The sequence below is a fragment of the Aulonocara stuartgranti genome (assembly GCF_965226115.1).
Source record: "Aulonocara stuartgranti genome assembly, chromosome: 7".
Lineage (NCBI taxonomy): Eukaryota > Metazoa > Chordata > Actinopteri > Cichliformes > Cichlidae > Aulonocara > Aulonocara stuartgranti.
The window spans coordinates 46153492-46174070 of NC_138945.1; the positions used below are offsets into that span (position 1 = coordinate 46153492).

General features: G+C 39.1%; 2 protein-coding genes across 5 annotated transcripts in view; both read left to right on the plus strand.

The window, feature by feature from the left end:
- The window catches only part of LOC309709549 (uncharacterized protein), a 144863-nt gene that overhangs the window by 21454 nt on the left and 102830 nt on the right, over positions 1–20579 (plus strand). The gene's annotated exons all lie outside the window — the stretch shown is intronic.
- The window catches only part of mgat4c (mgat4 family member C), a 125760-nt gene continuing 121437 nt past the window's right edge, over positions 16257–20579 (plus strand). For 2 of the 4 annotated variants that reach the window (XM_082538216.1, XM_082538222.1), the window contains exon 1: positions 16257–16344. The gene's annotated coding sequence lies outside the window, so the exon portion shown is untranslated. The remainder of the gene's footprint in view (positions 16345–20579) is intronic. The other 2 variants (XM_082538217.1, XM_082538219.1) reach the window with 2 other exon arrangements.

Genomic DNA, 20579 nt, shown 5'->3' on the forward strand with positions numbered 1-20579 from the left:
CCTAAAACAGCCCCACATGCAATAGACACCTGTCATTTATGAATCAGTATTCTTATGATGTGCTGTGATGAGAAAGAAACTGTTCAGTGGGGAAACAAGATGAGAGTGCCTCAATGTTTGTGATGCAGAGCGCCAATCAATTAAGTGGATAAGATGTGAATGATTACTCTAAGAGAGTGGCAACTTAATAGCAACATAGACTTCTGCCAATTACGTTAATTACTTCATTTAATTTACAATGGTTTGTTGCAGATGGTGCATTACCGTTGTGGCTAACAGGAATGGTGGACAGAGTGAAATCACGTAAATATAAACAGACCTCATTTTACTGAAACTTTGGTAAATGGACTGATTCTTATATAGCGCTTTCCTACTCTCCCGGAGTACTCAAAGCGCTCTATACAACATGCCTCATTCACCCATTCACACACACACTCATACAAGCACTTCTAAACTCAAGTGCAGCTAATAAACATTCACGCTCCGAGGGCAACCTTCCGATCAGTAGTGATGTGCGATACTACTGATTTCCTTTCTGATCCGATACCAAGTAAAATCCAGGGTGGTATCGACAATACTGATCCGATACCGATACAAAAACTTAATGTTTCATTGTATTTCATAATACAATATAGAATTGCATTATGTAATTGTAATTGTAATAATAATATAGCTTCACAATGATTACAGGACATCAGACTACTTGTTCTTATTGCTTAATGATGCAGAATAATCATATAGAAATAAAAAACCTGAAGTTGTGTGCTATTTGAGCATGTTGCCTGCCTGCAGCACTAAAGGACTCCGTGAGAGACGTCTATCTTGCCCTAGCAGCACCTGTCCCTCTCCTCCTCTTCAGTTCGCCTCAACATAAGCTCATCATATTCTGTGATATGATTTACTCTGAGGTGTTTGACGAGGGTTAGTGGTGTTGCCACAACACCTCACTGTCTTGCCACATGTATCGCAAGCCGCGTCTTGGCTGTTTGTGGAAGTAAAATATGTCCACACATGACATGTTTACGCTTAGCCATTGTTGTAAGTGCGCACGCCAGGTGCAGTGTTGCCAACTTAGTGACTTTGTCACTATATTTAGCGAGTTTTCAGAGCCCCTTAGCAATTTTTTTTTTCTAAAAAGCGAATCTGGTGACTTTTTCTGGTGTTATTGGAGACTTATTTTCGACAACTTTTTGACGTGAAAGCGCATATTGCTCTTCTCAACAAGCAGCGGGTGCTGTTGTGGGCACCTCGCCCGTGCCAAAGCGCTCACGGGCAGAGGATAGTCCTCCCCCAGCTGCTATCAGGGCAGGAGATGTTCCCACCTATGCGTCCAAACTGCAAATGAATCGCGTATGAGTGAAGCCTCTGCTCCCGCACTGACTGTAACGCAATCAGTTCTTCTTTTACTGTTATGTTGTTTTGTGGATCACAAGGTTTAAAACTACTACAAAAAACGATAATCGCTAAAAAAGAAAAAATAATAATTTGTAATTCTAAATAAATTCTAAATGCATTTAGGACGTTTTTTTTTTAAACTCACTTTATGTCTCTTCTTCTTTTCTCTCCTACAACGTGGGTTACAATGATATTAGCATGACCAATTATGCAAATTAGGCGATGACGTCGTTTAGCAACTTCTAGATACTTTTAGCATAGCCAATAGCGATTTTCCTTACTGAGGAGTTGGCAACACTGGCCAGGGGCTGCAACACATTTATACAGCCGTATTTCGTATATGACAATGAAAGGCATAAGAGGAAGTAGTTTCTTCCAATTTAGATGATCCGAATGATATAGTTTCTTTCCACTGTGTTCCTGTTAATGAAAAACTACAAATTTACCCCAAAGTACTAAAATATCGATATTTTAATATGAGAATCGATTCTAGAACAAATTACTGGGATCGGAACAATCGATATTTCAATATCGATCCGCACACCACTACCGATCAGTAGCTGATCTGCAGTGTTGGGAAGGTTACTTTTAAAATGTATTCCATTACAGAATACAGAATACATGCCCCAAAATGTATTCTGTAACGTATTCCGTTACGTTACTCAATGACAGTAACGTATTCTGAATACTTTGGATTACTTAATATATTATCATGCTTTTTACAACAATGTGAATGTACTATTGCTGTGTGATTTATTACTATTACTGAAGGTCCGCGACTCCGAACTGTAGTAAAGGGACCTCTGGCTAATACGGCGGGGTCGCTGTCGGCTCGTAGCCCAAAACTAGCTTTACTTTGTTGTGTGGGTCAACTTTTCTTGCGAGAGACAGAGAGAGGCGTTGAAAGGCTGCTCCAACGGAACTTATTGTTTTCGGAGGAAAACACGAACACGGTGTACAGTCGAGTCTTAATAGCTTACTTACAACTGGGCTCGTCAGGCACTCTTCTTGGCTGCAGTGGTTATTATTATATTTACATGCTTCCAGCTCCCGTTTTTCCTCGATGACAACTCGTACCTTTCCACTCGCCTTTTTCTCCCTCCTCGCGCTCACAGACCCATAACGTGTATGGCAATCCATTCTCCCTGCAACACGGACTACACTGCCCATGATGCTACATTCTTTAGAGCTATGCTTGTAGCATTCTGCCTGTTAGCTTAGCACAACAACAACAACAACGAAAAGGCGCTCTCTCACCCAGGAAACACACAGTCGCAGAGAGAGAGAGAGAGAGCGTCACCCTGTAACCATGGCAACCGTAACGCTGCCGCCTGGAACAACAGCACGTAGCTGTCAAACAAAACCCAAACAGTCCTGACCAGCGACAATATGAAACAGGAAAGTACCGCAGTGTAATCCATTTATTTCAACAAAGTAACTGTATTCTAAATACCACCTTTTTAAACGGTAACTGTAACGGAATACAGTTACTCATATTTTGTATACGTATACGTAACGGCGGTACATGTATTCCGTTACTCCCCAACACTGCTGATCTGCTCTACGACCTGAGCCACAGCCACCTTTGAATTTAAAAGTTGAACAAAACATGAGCCACCTTTTTAAATTTTGAAGATGTTTAGCTTGTGTCTTTTTCACTGCTAAGATAAGTGCAGACAATGGGTAGATTATGTGTTCCTACCTTGTACAGCTTATACTACTGACAGCTTCATATTGGATGTGAAAAAAATCACGACCAGCTGTTTTAACTGTATGTGACTGCAGGTATGTATTTTATCTAATAATTCGCATACCGCCAGAACAGGAGCACAGAGGATGCAGTCTCCATCGCACTGCACTCTGTCCTCTCACACCTGGACAACAACACCTACGCCAGAATGCTGTTTATAGACTTCAGTTCAGCATTCAATACAATCCACCCCTCACAACTCATCAGGGAACTGACAGACCTGGGCATCAGTTCCCTCATCTGCAAATGGTTACTGGACTTCCTGACCAACCGCCCCCAACATGTCCGGCTGGATAACCGCTGCTCATCTACAATCACGATGAACACCGGTGTACCACAAGGCTGTGTGATGAGCCCTTTCCTCTACTCCCTCTTCACCCACGACTGCAGACCTGCTGATGGTTCCAACACCATCATTAAGTTTGCAGATGACACCACGGTGATTGGCCTCATCAGTGACAACGATGAGGCCGCCTACAGGGAGGAGGTGGATCGTCTGGCTGAGTGGTGCGACAGAAACAACCTGCTGCTTAACACTGAGAAGACCAAGGAGCTCATCGTGGACTACAGGAGGAATGCTGACCCACATCCACCCATCCACATTAAGGGGACGGCTGTGGAGCGTGTGAGCAGCTTCAAGTTCCTGGGAGTTCACATCTCCGAGGATCTCACCTGGACGACCAACTGCTCCAAGCTGGTCAAGAAGGCTCACCAGCGCCTCTTCTTCTTGAGGACTCTGAGGAAGAACCACCTGTCCTCAGACATCCTGGTGAACTTCTATCGCTGCACCATCGAGAGCATCCTGACCAACTGTATAACAGTCTGGTACAGGAACTGCTCTGCCTCAGACCGGAAGGCGTTGCAGAGGGTCGTGAAAACTGCCCAACGCATCGCCGGAGCACCACTTCCTGCCATAAAAGACATCTACAGGAAGCAGTGTCTGAAAAGGGCTGGGAAAATCATCAAAGACCCCAGTCACCCATCACATGGACTCTTCACCCTCCTGCCCTCTGGGAGGCGCCACAGGAGCCTCCGGACTAAGACCACCAGGTACCGGAACAGCTTCTTCCCCACAGCTGTCAGACTCCTGAACTCTGCCTCCTGACATCTGACCCACGTTAAACTCATGGACTGAACATACACACACCCACAATGGACAACTGTACCCTCAAACACACAATAATAACATGGACTGAACCACCACTCACAACCACTAGCACTTTATATAGCCTCTGTAGGAATTATATCTCACTTATCTTAACTGCACTACTGTATAGCTCTGTGTAAATAATCATTCTGTACATTCGATAATCTTTAATCCTACAACTGTTTACAACTTGCATAGTTCCCATTTCTGTATAGCTGTATATCCCAGATTCTGTAAAGTTATTTATTTCATATTCTGTATAGTTTTTCATATTTATATCCTGTTCATATCCTGTACATAGCTTGTACTCACTACAGCCTGTACATACTTATAGTTATAGAATATTCACAACATACTTCATACCGTGTACATTAAAACATACCATAATAGACCCATTTCTGTAATATACTCACATATCTTTATTGTTGCTAATATATATTGTAATATATCTATATCACTAAAGCACTTCTGGATGGATGCAAACTGCATTTCGTTGCCCTGTACCTGTGCATGTGCAATGACAATAAAGTTGAATTCTATTCTATTCTATTCTATTCTAACACTGAATTTTTTTCTTGTGATAATATGAGGTCAATTTTTCATCCAACCTTTCATCTGTCCCAGCTGTAATTGTTGTTTCTTGCTCAGCATGCAAACATGTTAAACATGTTAAACATTACACTGTTGTACATTAGCTGTTAGTGTTGGGACTGACACCACATTAACATATTAACCACACTACAGTTTTACCAAACTTTGTAGTTCAGATTTAATGATGTTTATTTTTTCATTTGTTTGTTTACATTAACAGAACAATTTCAAAGATCCATAATTCAATAAGTAAATAGAAAGTAAGAAAGGCTGAAGTTCCCTTTTATTTAATATATGTAAATGGTTTTGCAGGTAATTATTGTGGTATAGTACCAAAAAAAAGTTATCAGTGAGAGGGTTTAATTTCTTTGAACAGATGTATATGAAGGTCATCACCCTCACAATCATTATCATTATCGTCTTAATTATTACCTCAATCAGCATTATCATTATCAGTAATACCCCACTCTCATCCCTGTCACTGTCTCCCCAGTCAAAGCTTTAAGAGGCTTCATATCATAAGGAAGTCAAGTAATAAATATTTATTGGATTTCAGACTCCGTCTTTTTTTCTCGAGGTTAATTATTCAGGAAAAAAAATTGTCATTTGTACATCCTGGTTTTGCATATATAGTAAATGTGCAAGAGAAATCATTATGTTTTAACAGACTTCTGGGTCACCCAGGTAATTTGGTAGAGGCTGAGCTATGCTAACTGTCGTAGCATACTTCCCAGAATCACATTAGTGTATACTGTAATGGGTTACCAGGTAATCTAAGAAAGGACGGAGCAGAAAGATTGCTGCCGTATTCAAAAACGTCAATAGAATTAACAAAATGCTGATCTGGATCCTGTTAGTCAGAGGTAGTGAATATGTCCTTACAATAGATTTTTCATATAATTGCCTGATTACTTGCATATTTTCTTGCCATTTTACTCAAGTGCTTCCATTCTAAAGCCCTGCGTACTTGGCCTGTTATTCAAAAACAAGGTGTGCCATGTTTTTTGAAGGTTGCTAAGCATAGCCTTTCTCTACTAAGACTTAATATATCATTTGTTCTGCTTTATTTCTACTGCATCAACATGTCTTCCTATGTTTTCATGTCTTTTGATTATCCTAATTGTAGCGAGCACTTTGGTTAACACTTGTTGTTTTAAATGTGCTATATAGATAAATTTGACTTTGCCTGTCCAGATGGAGAACAGATGGAGAAGAGTGGAGGTCTTCACTAGTGCCCCAACGACTTCACTTCAGGTATAAGGACAAGTGAAGTGAATGGCCTGATGGTGAACACTGGTGACATTTCTTTTTTCAACACGACTCAATAAAATATGATTTGATGATATTTGGTCTGTTTACAATTTTAATGTAATTTTTTTTATCTCACACCCTATTCCCCGCCCCCTAAAATAGATAACCTGAAAGGTAAATTTAACATATGTTATTTTACTTCTATTTTATTCTTTTCCTATAAGATTTATAATGATTTACACCTAATTATACTTTTTATGGGTTTGACAAGCCATTAAAGTTCATGATGACTGTTGAGCAGCCAAATACTTTGTTTTTCCAAGTTAAATGCAAATACCCACTGCATTATATAAACTGTCATAAAAAAACAAAAAGTATAAATGATAATGATAGCTTTACATCCCTGCCAGATCAGCCAGTGTCAGGTCAGCTTAAAACTGCTCATTTGAGTTTATTGTGATTGGCAGAACATAGATTGATCTACCCCACTCCCTGGCAGTGAACTTTAACACTGCAATAGGCAGTGGACCACAGTGTGATGCAAATGCACGCCTACACTCTGTTACCCCGGTGGACAAGTGTCAACACTTTCTGTGAATATTGATCTTTGGACAACACTGGATTTAATATGCTTTGTACTTGTCAACAGCCACAAGAGAAGCATCGCCTTGGCTCTACTTACTGTGATTTGATGAACGTTTTGCCTTAAACTGAGAGGAGAAGTTCTATTTTGAGCACACACAGCAGCATCACAAGGCTTACACAAATATGCCATCCAATTGTAAATTCAATGATCTATCACAATGCCAATTCTGATTCGTTTTTTGGGTTTTTATTACAGTTTAAAATAATACTTTGTTGACTTGATTAACATCATTCTTTAGTATTTAGCTTAACAGCATTTATGAACATAAGTCGATAGACATACATGACAACGATATTTATACATCCGTTTTTAGATTATTTTATAATGTACAACAGAGGTTGCACAGGTAGTCCAACACATCAAGTCCAACACAAAAGCACTTTGAATCACCTTGTTATTGAATTGTGCTCTACAAATAAACTTGCCTTGCCTTGCCATTGCCAGAAGATTTGTCGTGTCTCCCAGCAGAGTCTCAGGAATGAGGAAAAGATTGTAGGAGAGCTGGACAGGGACATTGAAGGTCCTAATCCCATGAGCAGAATGGTATCTGCTCCTTGGTGCAAGGAGGAACAGGATGACCTCCAGCAGGCCACTGGAGTGGGCTACCATCCTTGTTTGGTTGGGTATACACCCTGAATTCAATTAGGCCCTACCCTGAAGCTGTGGGTCCTGGGTTCCTTCTGGTGCACAACAATGCATAGGAGAACTACCAAGAACTACCTTCATACTGTGGCAATAGTGTGAAGGTAGTTCTTGGAGTTGGAAAAATACATATCATTGCTCATCCATGCTCATCTGACCTAATCCCAGTAGAACACTTCTGGGACATTATGTATTAGTCCTTCTGAGGCTTCATCTCAAACTGTCCTGGAGCACAGTGATGCATCCTTTCAAACTTAACATATCACTCAGTCCATTTCAGTGTAGATATCCAGCACGAGGGTTTTCCCATTGAGATCTGATTCTGTGTTCTAAGTGTTCCTCTCCTTCGGGATTAATAAAGTATTCTGATTCTGATTTAATTTTGTTTGAGCAGTGTAGACTGATAAAACGAGACAGCAATTTAAATTACACATGTCTGGTCAATACTAGACCCTTCAATAAAGTCAGCATTGGTGCAGTCACTGATGCAGTGTATGTGACTGCTGCATTACTGCTTTTAAAGTAAAAATGTGTGGCATTTTCATCTGTCAGAGTCCTTGCTATTTATTTCTCTCTTGTCTGATCATTACAGCTTTTTCAGCCGTCATATACGACATGATAGCTTTCACAGTTTTACAGTTTTATAGTGATAGCAACATTGTCACCATGGACGTATAAAGCTATAGATACGTCTTCAACAGGAAAGCCATGGGGAAATAATTTCACAGCAATGTGCTCACTGTTTGACAGGTCCTCTGGGAAATGCAGCTCAGCAACATCACATTAAAAAAAAACTGAAAATGCTATCAAATATTTAATATATTCTGTGAAATATATTTAATTAATTTATATTAAATAAAATTACTTTTCAACACAAGCAAAAGGGCAGCACGGTGGCATGGTGGCACTGTTGCCTCACTTCAAGAAGATCCTGAGTTCAATCCCACCATCAGGCCGGGGTCTTTCTGTGTGGCGTTTACATGTTCTCACTGTGTTTGCGTGGGTTCTCCCCGGGTACTCCGGGTTCCTCCTACAGTCCAAAGACATGCAGTTAGTGGGGTTAGGTTAACTGAAATCACTAAATTGCCCAAAGGTGTGAATGGGGGAGTGAATGTGACTGGTTGTTTGTGTCTATGTGTTAGACCTGCAACTATGAGGTGCCGTAAGGGACATTATTACTGAAACGCTCTCACACAGTGTGAGAGCGTTTCAGTAGTGTGTGTGAGAGCTAAAATTTCAGTAGTGTGTGTGAGAGCGTTTCAGTTGTGTGAGAGCGTTTCAGTAATAATGTCCCTTACGGCACCTCATATGCAACAGACTGGCGACCTGTCCAGGGTGTACCCCGCCTCTCACACTAAGACAGCTGGGATAGCGCCAGTGCCCCCCGTGACCCTGAAAAGAATAAGCAGAAGCGAATGGATGGAACACAAACAATATTGCTGCTATTTATGACCATCCTCTTAATTATCACTAATCTTGCTTCTGTGGGTTTTTCTTTTTTTTTTTAGTAATTTTTTAGCTAATAGCTAAAAGCTGAAAAGCTAATGATTATATAGTGAAGAAACAGAAAAATTTAATAGCTATAGGGCCAGATTTTTTAAAGAGTTTGTGGTGTGAAAAACAAAAGATCCTTTAGAGATATGTTCATCAGTTTGACAGAAATATGCTAATATTGGTCTATGCCTGCCTGTTACAAATTTGCTTGCTAAACCATTAACATAACATGCCATGGATTCACGACCCCCAAAATGTTTCATATACAGATGAAGTATTATTCATTAGTAGCCAATATCAGTTAGCAATGACAGTTTTCTTGGGTGTTTTGTTTTGTGTTATTTTGTGATGCTTTCAGTTCTCTTGTGTAGAGCTACAACAAATGGACCTTGTTAGCTGCTTAGAGCAGAAGTGGACAACCTCTGCTCCTTTCTTGTCTTTTTGCTTTTTGTCTCTCTTATTGACTCTTGCTGTACACAATTATTTAAAGTGTTTCCTTTGTTTCATCACATTATATATTCATGTGCAAATGCCTCTCTCTCAGTCTCTCAGCCAGAGCAAGTTAATGTGAATCTACATTATTTATCCCTGAGCTGAATGAAGAGTTCTAGCTTCCCCAATTCACTGGAATATTACTTGTCCCAAAGTGTCAACACAAGCTCGGTTGTCGACATAATTACATCACATTATTAAATAGCCTAGCGTCATGCCTCATTCAGTTTTTGCATTTCTGCTTGTCTTTCTCTCATTTTATTAAACCCCATACTTTAATATTTCTTCAGTATCCAAGTGGCAGTTACTGATACTTGTCTAAAAATGTCCCCATCCGTAGCCTAAAGGTTTAACATTTATTTACATCACCTTCCAAATGAACAATTACTGGTGAAGGTAAAATTTGCCAAGCATGGTGGGTGGTGATTGTATGCCACACCAGTAATCAAAGGTAAAAATCTTCTCAGATTAAAGCAAGCACTTGCACAGTCCTCGTTGTGTCGATGTGCTGTCAGCTCAGCATGATGATAAATGTTTACGGCACTACATTAAGAGGAAATTACCTCTTTTTGCTAGAGGCCAGATCATTCATTCACAGGCGTAGCATGCCCATCGTCAGCCCTGTCGTAAATTAGTTTGCACCTTTCAGTAGGAAGAAAGGTGGGGAGGATTAGGAAGATCAATCTTTCAGACGGGCAGTTAAAATCATTATTTGGCTTCCTGCAGGACACAGGTTGCGCTAAGGAGTGACAAATTGTACCACACTGTCATAAACATCCCTATTCATGGCAACCCTGGGGTACGGTCGCTTTGTGTTCCTCTGTATGGAGATGACCAAAATAACATAGGGGAAGAGAGGAGACTGAGTTAGTGAGGTTATTAAGGCTTCTGGACCTCCACAGTTATTCATAAGGAGAGAACATAACAAGCCCACTGTGGCTTTTCTAGCCAAAGATTTACAGTGTATTTTAAAAAATCCAGCCATATCTCCACAGAATCTATTATTTTGACTCCATCTCCTCTGTCAAGGTTGGGAACAGAGTTGAATGAAAGTCTTCCTCAGGCATTGCTTTGTGCATCATCTGTCTAAAATTAATCACAATTAGTTTGTTTTAAAGATGTTTTAAAAAGTCTTCATCGCTCTGTGACTGACAACGGTTGCATTCACGTTTTGTTTTTTTTTTTAAAGTAGAGATTTGGGTTTTTAATAAATATAGATCTAAACACTTTCCACACTGATACAATTCAGACCCACAGCAATCACTGCTCGGCCACATCATCTGTTTGCTAATCCAGTTAATCTTTCCATTGGCAACTGTTCTCGGAATGATGCTTTCCCTGTTATTTTAGGAGAACGATTAAGCATTGTGGAATTAACAATGGCTTAACCTCTTCACAAGATTCCTTTACATCCCCCTTGCAGAAGGCTTGGGAAAGTTTTCAATGCGGAGCTCTCCTGCTCTTGCTTCCTGCAGTGAAAACAATGTGAACCAAGATGTTCGGACCAATTACCAGATATAATTCACTGCACAAATGATACTGGGAGAAAAGGGCCTTTCGTCCTCTATTGTGAAATCTTGAATTCTTGTTAAGCGTTTGTTTGGCTGACGTGAATTATCTAGTGTTGTCCTTTCAGCACATAATACACCTTGTACTGTACATGCTCTGTGAGATATGAGGCACACGGTTCTTGTTAAATAAAAAAGCTTAATTATTGGTAATTAAGCTTTTTTAATTACAAGTAAGATCAATTTCCCTCTTTTGTAGCTCAGTAATGACTCATTCCAGGAAATCAATTGATATATTAAGAGGGCAACAGTAAAGTTACTGGAAGGACTTAAAAATAGACCAGATATTTTGCATACTTTGCACAAAGCACAAACCCATAAATTCAAATTAATGCATGGCGACTGGGCCAAACCTCTATGAAAGAATATATGGATCAAATTTAATATATTTGCTGTGTACTGTAGGTTACTGAGGTTTGCTGAAACATGCAGAGTATCTAGTGTCCTTTTTTCACGTGAATACAGCACAGGCCTATCATTACTGTAATTACTGCACTATGTCATCATGCTTTGTTTTTGGTGATAGCCACACTGTTGAATGATGAGAATAATACTTTCTCATTTAAACAAGATGTTTTTTGGATTAAACTTGTGTGAGGAGGAACTAGCAAGATGGTGTTATGTTTCAACCAGGCCCACAGCTTCATGCTTGAGATGGATTGCATCCCAAAGACTGGTCTTTGTCAGTCCATATATCAATAGATTGCTCAAGCGTACAGCTGAAAGCCTCTAAATGTTCATCTATATAAATGTTCTAAGGCAAACTGAGATCCATCCAGTCTTCGATCAGATCAGGCTGTGATCAATAATCTGCAGGCATTGTGAAATGATGTAAAATCATGTCAGATGAGGCCAGTTTGTGCAGCCTGCTTTCTGCTTCAAGTGATCTACTCATTTTTACCTCAGGACTTAATATAGTGTATGCATGTTTGTAATATTTTTGCATAACTCATTCTATCCACCCAGCTGTCTGTAGTAAAATATAATTTTTATTCTGTATAAGGATAAGATAAGAAGAATTCATAGATGTTGTGTTAACAATATTTGTTTTTGTAAAAGTAGTCACGAAGCAGTAAAGGACTTATCGTGATATTATGTAAGTCCATGAAACAGAAGTTAGTTCACATAAGAAATTTCTTTTGCATTGTCACCCTCCCTTAACCCCAACTAGTCGCAGCAGATGGCCGCCCCTCCCTGAGAATGGAAGTTTCTTTCTGTTAAAAGGGACTTTTTCCTTCCCACTGTGTGCTCATAGGGGGTCTTCTGATTTCTCTGTATTATTGTAGGCTCTTAATTTTTCAGAATAAAGCACCTTGAGCCAACTGTGTAGATAGATAGATAGATAGATAGATAGATAGATAGATAGATAGATAGATAGATAGATAGATAGATAGATAGATAGATAGATAGATAGATAGATAGATATTTGTATTTCTTGCTGCTAAATTGTTTACAGTTGGTATATCAGAGCAAAGCCATTTCTCATACAAGAAGTTATGTGATCAACGCGTCCTGGTAGAATATTTACGATGGTGGCTTTAAAACAATAAATGATGTTAACAAAAATTTTCTTCTCAGCCATGTATATATTATATTGGCATACATTGCAACCCCTTTGAAATGGAGTGTGATTTGTTTGGTTGTTTTGTTCTCTTTTTATAACAGTTTATAGAGCTTTTTTTAAAGCTTATAAGAACATAAGCTCTTCATAGTGTTTTAAAAGAAACTAAAAAAAATCAGGTCACATCTATGTTGATAATCAAGTTATGAATGCAGGCGATAAAATAATTTGAGTATTTTCTCCCTTTAAACTAAACTCTGACCTGGACATGGAAACAAGAAGTATCTGATTTCAGTGTCGAGAAAAGTATCAAATGTGTATGTAGTCCAGCTCTATTAAACCTCAAGAGAGCCAAACCAGATTCTCTTTCCCTGAGGTGCATAAAAACTTCTCTCTCTTCTTAGTTTTGTGCTGAAATAATCTCTGCTGAGAGCTGAGGGGCTGGAGAGGGCTTAGGATAAGTCAGAATGACAATTAGTGGAATGACACATCTTGACACATCAGACCTCCAAACACCCACTAATGAATCATAGGAGCATGTCCAGAAATAGCCCCTGCAGCCCCCGCAAAAGAACAGCCGAACGCCTGTGTCAACTCTGTTTTGCATCCTAACCTGAAACGGTATCCTTAAGCCATTTGTACTTTACGAGGGAAAGCAATCCAACAAGTCATCTAATCTACATCTTTACACAGCTTTGTCCCTATCCTCTCATATATCAGGTATTTTAAGCAGAGGACCAGCGACTGATATTTTGGATTTGCTCAGTGAATTAATCAGAAAACAAAACAAAACACTTCTATCAATAATGAATTTCACAGCACTCTTAAAGTGGCATTAAAGCAAGTCGAACATCCTACTGATGCTTACAGAAAACTCAAACCTAAAACCCCAAATGCATTATATCTGACACACTCACTTACTTTTAAGCAATAAATTGCATAAAGATACCAGATGTAGCACAAATGATACAAATAAATCCAAATTTATATTTTGCTATTTTTTTTTTTTTTTTGCATTTGTCAGAAGGTTCAGGTAACACCAAGCTTTTCACATTTAGAGTTCTTTAGCAATTATTTCATGGTTCACACTTTTAAGGGCTAATATGTGGACATGCATGTTAAGAAGTCCTGCCTGTCAGTAGAATATTTCAACACTGCTGTCAGAAGTGAAATACAAGAAAATACAATATTCGGTGACACAAGATTATATGCGACTCATGAGATCGCCTTACCTTACCCGCATCATCTATCAGTAACCATTTAATTTGTTTCAAAATGGATTAATAATTCAAATGTTTCTGTGGTTCATTTGTTATATACAGTGAAACAGTCGTTGATGACCACTGTTGGGGTTGGTGTTAGTCCCTCTGCTGTGTTCGTTCCTCATTTATTATGTAAGAGGCTGCTGTAAATGACCAGCAACAGGCTTGTGTGAATGCATAAAATACAAGGCAGATCCCCTGTGCCCATGCCACACTGCAAGCATGCCCCTGTATTAGAACTAAACATGGAAGGCTGTTTACATTATTCTAAGAACCTCCAAAACTGTGAGGGGGAAGGGCTATTTCACGTCAGTGTAAGAGTCTCTACCACATCTTTCTGCATTCTCCGACGGTCTGTTTAGCTGCACAGACCTACAGCACCCTGTCTCTGGTTTAAAAGTACTAGTCTTTGGTGACTTTCCTGGTTAGGAGTCAGACAGTTACCATAAGAATATCAGTCAGTCACATATCATATGAACATATTATATTCTCATAATATGTGGGGGGATGAAATTATAACCACAGAGAAGGCAATTCTAATTTTTCTTGCTACCTTATTTTAATCGGAAAATGATAAATTTTTACAAAAAAAAAAAAAAAGAAGCGCTTGCATCAGTGAACTTTATTAAAAAATGTTTTTTAAAAATGTACCAAAATACACTGAAATGCTTTTCTTGAGTAAAGACGTCCTATTTTCCACATTATATCTGCTGGAAAAGGAATGAAAACTTTGCCAAAGCCCAAATGTTAAGAGATGTACTGTTATCAAGCTAAACTTCCCACCGTTTTTGTATCACTTGCAGCGCTGATGTGATTTAGGAATATAGTACTAAGTAACAGTGGCTGTTTTTCTTTGTGTATCACAAAATAAATATTTACATCAACAGTGATACACAACTAAATGCTATAATGAAGGCATTTTCATGCACATTTACACCCCAGTATTATTCAGGAGGCTCAGTATTTCCATTTGGGCCATGAAAACAGTGTTTCCCATCTGGTATAAGCTCCCTTCACAATTATGTGCTGGGATAGGCTCAGGATATCCTAATGTTATTTTGCTGTCACACTAAGTTCTCTATCCATAATAATATCCAAAGTATTCAGCTCAATTATGTGTGCTGAGGTATTTGTGATTAGGATATGAATATGCATATAAACAGCTTAGCCCAAAAATGACCTCAAATGGAGCGTGAGCTGGTACCCAGCATTTTCTCTGAGTGACTGTGTTCTTTCGTGCAAAGTCATTTTCAGTGAAAATTTCCAATCAGCTTGACTTAATAGGCCCACCATGGATACTTGTGATTATAAACAGGCTAATATTTTCATGCTGCATATTTCTTTACTGATTAATGTCAGGGCTTTCACGCTGATATCAAAGTCACATTTTATGGATGATTAATTTTCTGCTTAGATATTGAGCAATTTATACATATAGTCAGAAGTCTGAAACTATACAGGCTCAAAACACAATCAAATTATTTTTCAATTTGACAGCTGTCATCATAAATCAGTTAAAGATGGTTTGAATCCTTTTTCCCACTTATTAATGTATTGCGATTTCAGTTATTGAATAGATAGATAGATAGATAGATAGATAGATAGATAGATAGATAGATAGATAGATAGATAGATAGATAGATAGATAGATAGATAGATAGATAGATAGATAGATAGACATAAATGATATGAATATATGAATATATGGAAAATGGCAAAAGATAGTGCTTTCCAATCCAGGGCTCAGGGTCTTTAGGTTATTTCTGAGAGGTCACTATCAAATGAGATCTGAATTGATTTCTTTCACATAAAAATGTGAGCAATATGGCTCTAAGTTTAGTCAACGATTTCTTCTCTAACCTGGCGCACTCTACATCATGTAGAGGGTTTCTAAGCAAATTGCTGTTATTTGTTAAACTTCTCCCAGAGGAGGAGGGGGGTTGGACAAATGCTCATCTCTGTTGGATCAGAGATGGGATCTCCTAAAATGTTATCAGCGCCCCTGGACCCGAGAGTTATAGCCTGTGAGGTATGTCTCATAATCGGTGCATTTTGAATAGGACACATGCACTCTGTCTTGTGATAACGGTTGAATCCTGGAGCGTTCGTGCCACGCATGCACCGCTGGAGCGCACGAACCCAGTCGCACCGCCCTCCTGTCCGCCTGCTGCCGGGAGGAGCTGAGGAGAGAGCAGACCGGAGCGCAGCGGTACCTTAGGGATGTGGCAGCAATGTTTTATGCTTAGAAATAACCTTCGAAATTGGCAAAGTTTGTCTTTTACTAGAGCTAAAAGAGAATATCAAACCGCGTGTGAGAGAAAAAACAAATGTCCATCGGTCGTTAGAGAAATTTCTTACGGTGCCTGCCCGCCTCCCTGGGCTCTGTCGTAGGAGATTACGAAGCGCATCGGAGCCGGTGTCCGCGCCAGTCTAACCATCAGAAGATAAGAAAGAGAAACAAAGAGAAAAACAAAGAGGTCGTTGGCTCTGCAGAGCCCCCGCTGACACCTGCCTTCGGTCCACGGTAGAGTCTGCCGGTGTGGAGGTGAGTGCAGATGTCATGTTTGTGGGATGTTGGCTGGTTTGATATCCAGTTGAGGTGACGGATGCTGAAGGTAAGGCCACGTGGGTACACTGATAACTGTACCAGCACGCTTGTTCTGGTTCTTATCAAGCTCTGCACAGCATGTCACCGAGATGCGAACCAAGTCATAACTTTTGCACATTACAGCCTCCCTCGCTGCACAGGCGTCACAGCATGTGGGGTTGCGTGTCTGATAACATCAAAAATGCAATAAGTCACACTCGGAGAGCGTGTGTGCAATTTCTATCCAGCCTAGCAACCAGGCAGCACCAGAGGGAAGGAGTTCACATCTTTAACTGTCTTAAAACACGCTGTGGGAGGCTTTTATTTATTTATTTATTTATTATCTTTTTTTTTAATCTAAAGAAATCACATAAACATCCGTGACATGCGATGTCATAGCTTCGGGCTGTGCCATATTTAAAAGATCATGGCTCAGAATTCGGTAATATTGATATTAGGTTAATAAACCATAGCCATCTATTGGAATATCAAGCACGTTTTAAATTGTTCAAAAATGTAAAAAATCTTCTACAAAAGGCTTGTTGTTATGAAGGTTTGGTATTTAAAAAAAAACAAAACACAAATTATTATTATAAATTAAATGTCTTTGGACTATTTTCTGACCAAAGTAAGAAGTTTGGACAATTTCTTTTGTGTGTCTTCTTGTAAACTTCTTCACATTTTAAAGACTTAGTCGTTGTGTAACTGTAGTATTCAGTAGGTTATATAATTACATTTTAATTGGCTGAAACTGTTCTGCAAATCAAAACAGCATCTGCATCACCTGAATAATATAACTCAATAAAAGGAGCAATAAATATGAATATGAGTGTATTATTTCAAAGCATGAACAACTTTGTCACATACTATGATATCCACAATATGAAAAGCACAAGATGCGATTGCACTTCTGAAAGGCTGAATTAAAACTCTAACAGTAAGGCTTCACCAAAGGCATGCATTGTCCTTAAAGTCATCAAAGAATTGCATCATCTGCCAGAGTTGCTCATGGCCTGCGGTGCGAATGACAGCTCCATGGCTCATCTGAAAGGCCTGTAGCAAAACAGCAGCTCATTACAAGAGCAGCGGCTCGGGCTTCCTCTGGCGGGAGGCTGCTGGCTCATTAGGGGTCACAGAGGGGCGAGTCTCCCACTATGAGCTGCAACTTGTTACCACGGCACTTTGTGAAATCACTGGTATTTGGAATGAATTCATTTTTACAGAAAAACTGAAGAGACGCACAAAAACCAGTATAAAACTTGTGCTATAAATACAGTAGCTTTCAGTTTAAAGCTACAGTAAAAATGAACAAAACCCCAATGTGTGTACATATGTATGTATATCTATCTATCTATCTATCTATCTATCTATCTATCTATCTATCTATATATATATATATATATATATATATTTCATATATAGACACCTCTCTCCTAAATCCCTCCCATCAAACAAGCATGTCTAATATATGTGAAAATAAAGCCGATGTGATTGGCTTCACAGAATGTTCAACCCAGTGTGCGACTATCTTTATTCCATTTGTATTCTTTATACTTCTTTATTTTACTCATCTGATCTGGTCTGAAAAGACCTGTAATTGGCCAGCCTGACACTACATTTTTCCTCAAGTCTGAAAGTAGAGCCCAAAGGAGGAGAGAGAGTCGACTTCTCTCTAAGGCCTCTTGAATAACATATTGCTTATCCCAGCTTTAACAAGGCATCTTTGGTCATGGAAGTAGGCTTTGAATTAGATATATGGAACAACAACAACAACAAAATAGAATACTTCATCACTTCATCATGACATTAAAAAGAAAAATAAATAAATAAATAAATAAATAAATTATCCACTTACATACTGCAGGAGATGGTGCTTCTGATTGTCCAGTCCTCAGTGTAAATATGTGAAGTAGGACATTTCTGATTATTCAGTGTATAATGTTGCAACTGTTATCAGCTCGAAAATAAAATAAAAAAAACATTGTCAACCAGAAGACAGCAGAAGAGACAGGGCCAACTCCACAGAAGTCATCAAATAAAAATCACAGTGTACATACATTTACATAAGCTGTCTGACTGGTCACTGACCCACTGTTCAAGCCTACTACATGAAGACTTCATGAACATAAACTTTACACTGCCCTGTTTGGTACAGTAATACTAGGCAAATCTCACTCTTAAGTGTGAGCATGGAGTAGAAGTCTGGCTAGAACCAACAATGGAACTACACCCCCCCCACCCGCTCCACTCCTCCGCCTCCACCAGTTTATAAAATGACTAGACTCCCAAAAAAAATGAGTCATGCTTTTACATTCATTTCTACTGTCCAAGCAATTTAAATAAAGTCATACTTCTTTAAAAGGATAGAGAAACTGTGTGCTCAGGCAGAACGTAAACCTAAAATGCTCTAATCCTTTCTGCTTTCTGAATGGAATTACATGCAGGCTTATTTCTGTTGCCTTGCCACAGTTAATACAGACGTTCTATGTAGTGAAGATGGAAGTGTCCATCCTAGTAAGACATTTACACTTGAATCCATTCTCAGCTGTTTTTTTCCAAACATTGTCGGTATAACTTCACTCTTACTATAGCTTATTTGAGAATTTTCTAGAACTGGCAAGCGCAACTGAAAATGCTGTGAGGATATCCCTCCTATCGTTAGACTGTTTTCAGCTTCCAAAATAAAAGAAGCACTAATTAGATTTTTAAAAGAGTAACTTTATCCCTGTGTAAGATGCACTGAACTTTTAGCTGTCTGGAGACACTGAAAATTGCCACAGCATCCGCTCAGATAGTCTGGGCAGCCACTCACTTGATTTATCCGTGAAAGGTTAGACAAATGCCATAAATAATTGTTAGTCTGCCTCCTGACCATACTATTCCCCCTAGTGACTTACCATGTTGATTTTCTGAGGTGGCGCAGGTCATGAATTTCTGGGCAGCTCGAATCTATTGGACAGCCACTGAGCTTTGCTGTGACATGAAGGATGTGAGGTGTAAGCGTTGGAGTATGAAGGCTGCTTCAGTGATAGTGGGATCTTAGCTCTGGTATATGTTCAGTTGCTGTGAAGAAAAATCTTAATGTCAGTGCAATGACTGAATGACTGAGTTGCTGACTGGTTTCCTGGCTGGCTGAATGAGTGAAAAAATGGACTTTACTTACAGCATGCTTAACATCGATGCCAAGATTAGCACAGGAAGGAGATGAAACACTCTAGGCATGAATCCAGACTGTATATTCATACACTCAGAGATGCACTGATGTTGCTGTCAAGTGCTTAGCCGGTTCAGTGAGCATTGTGATGCAAAGCTTGAATATCATGTTTATTAAGAGAGGAGAGGAGGGGTCTCTGGCTGTGGGTATAATATTCAGCCCCATGTGCTCAGCATGTTTTCTTTGTTTTGTTTTGTTTTTATATCAGAGTGTTTAATTGAATTCACCTTAAATGTTGGCAGCTGTTCCTGGAGTTAAATGCAAAATTGACGTTTTATTTTAAATTGTACAGGACTTGGATGAATGTATTTAAGTTGCATGACATAAAAAAAGTCCCAAACAAATTAAAGCTATTTGAATTGAATCCACTTGTGGTTACATGTTTTAAAAATTTTTTTCCAACCATAGCAGAAAGAGTCGGCTTTAATGTGACAGTACTGAGCTACAAAATAGTTCAAGCAAGAACAGCTTATTAAATCCATACCAGGAAAAATACTTATACCTATTAGCTGAATTAAGTCTTATGTTTGGAGACTGACCCGAAACTCAGTGAAGTGTTTTTTTGCCTTTGTCCTGTCTACAACTATTTTCCTGCAGTTTTTCTCCTTGTGCTACTCATTTATTATAATGTGACTTCTGGCCCAGTGGTGGCCAAGAAGAGTCATGCTCACAGTTTATTGCTGGATTTAGATTAATGAAGATAGACTATTCATTTTATAGGAAAATTTAGGTATTTCTAAAACTAGGCCCATTTTCTGGCATTTTTCATGGTCTAATATATTACATGGACCAAAAAACCTTTGGAATTGGTTCTATATTGCGTGAGATCATTATGACCTCAAAGTCCTGTCAGTGTAATCCCATGGAACAGCTGTCCATGTCAAAGTAAAGGTACTTGTTTTTTGCAGTGACAGGCTCAGATTGTTGAGCCAAAACATCAATATTATGGAAAGCATTACTACAGAGATCTGTCTAACAT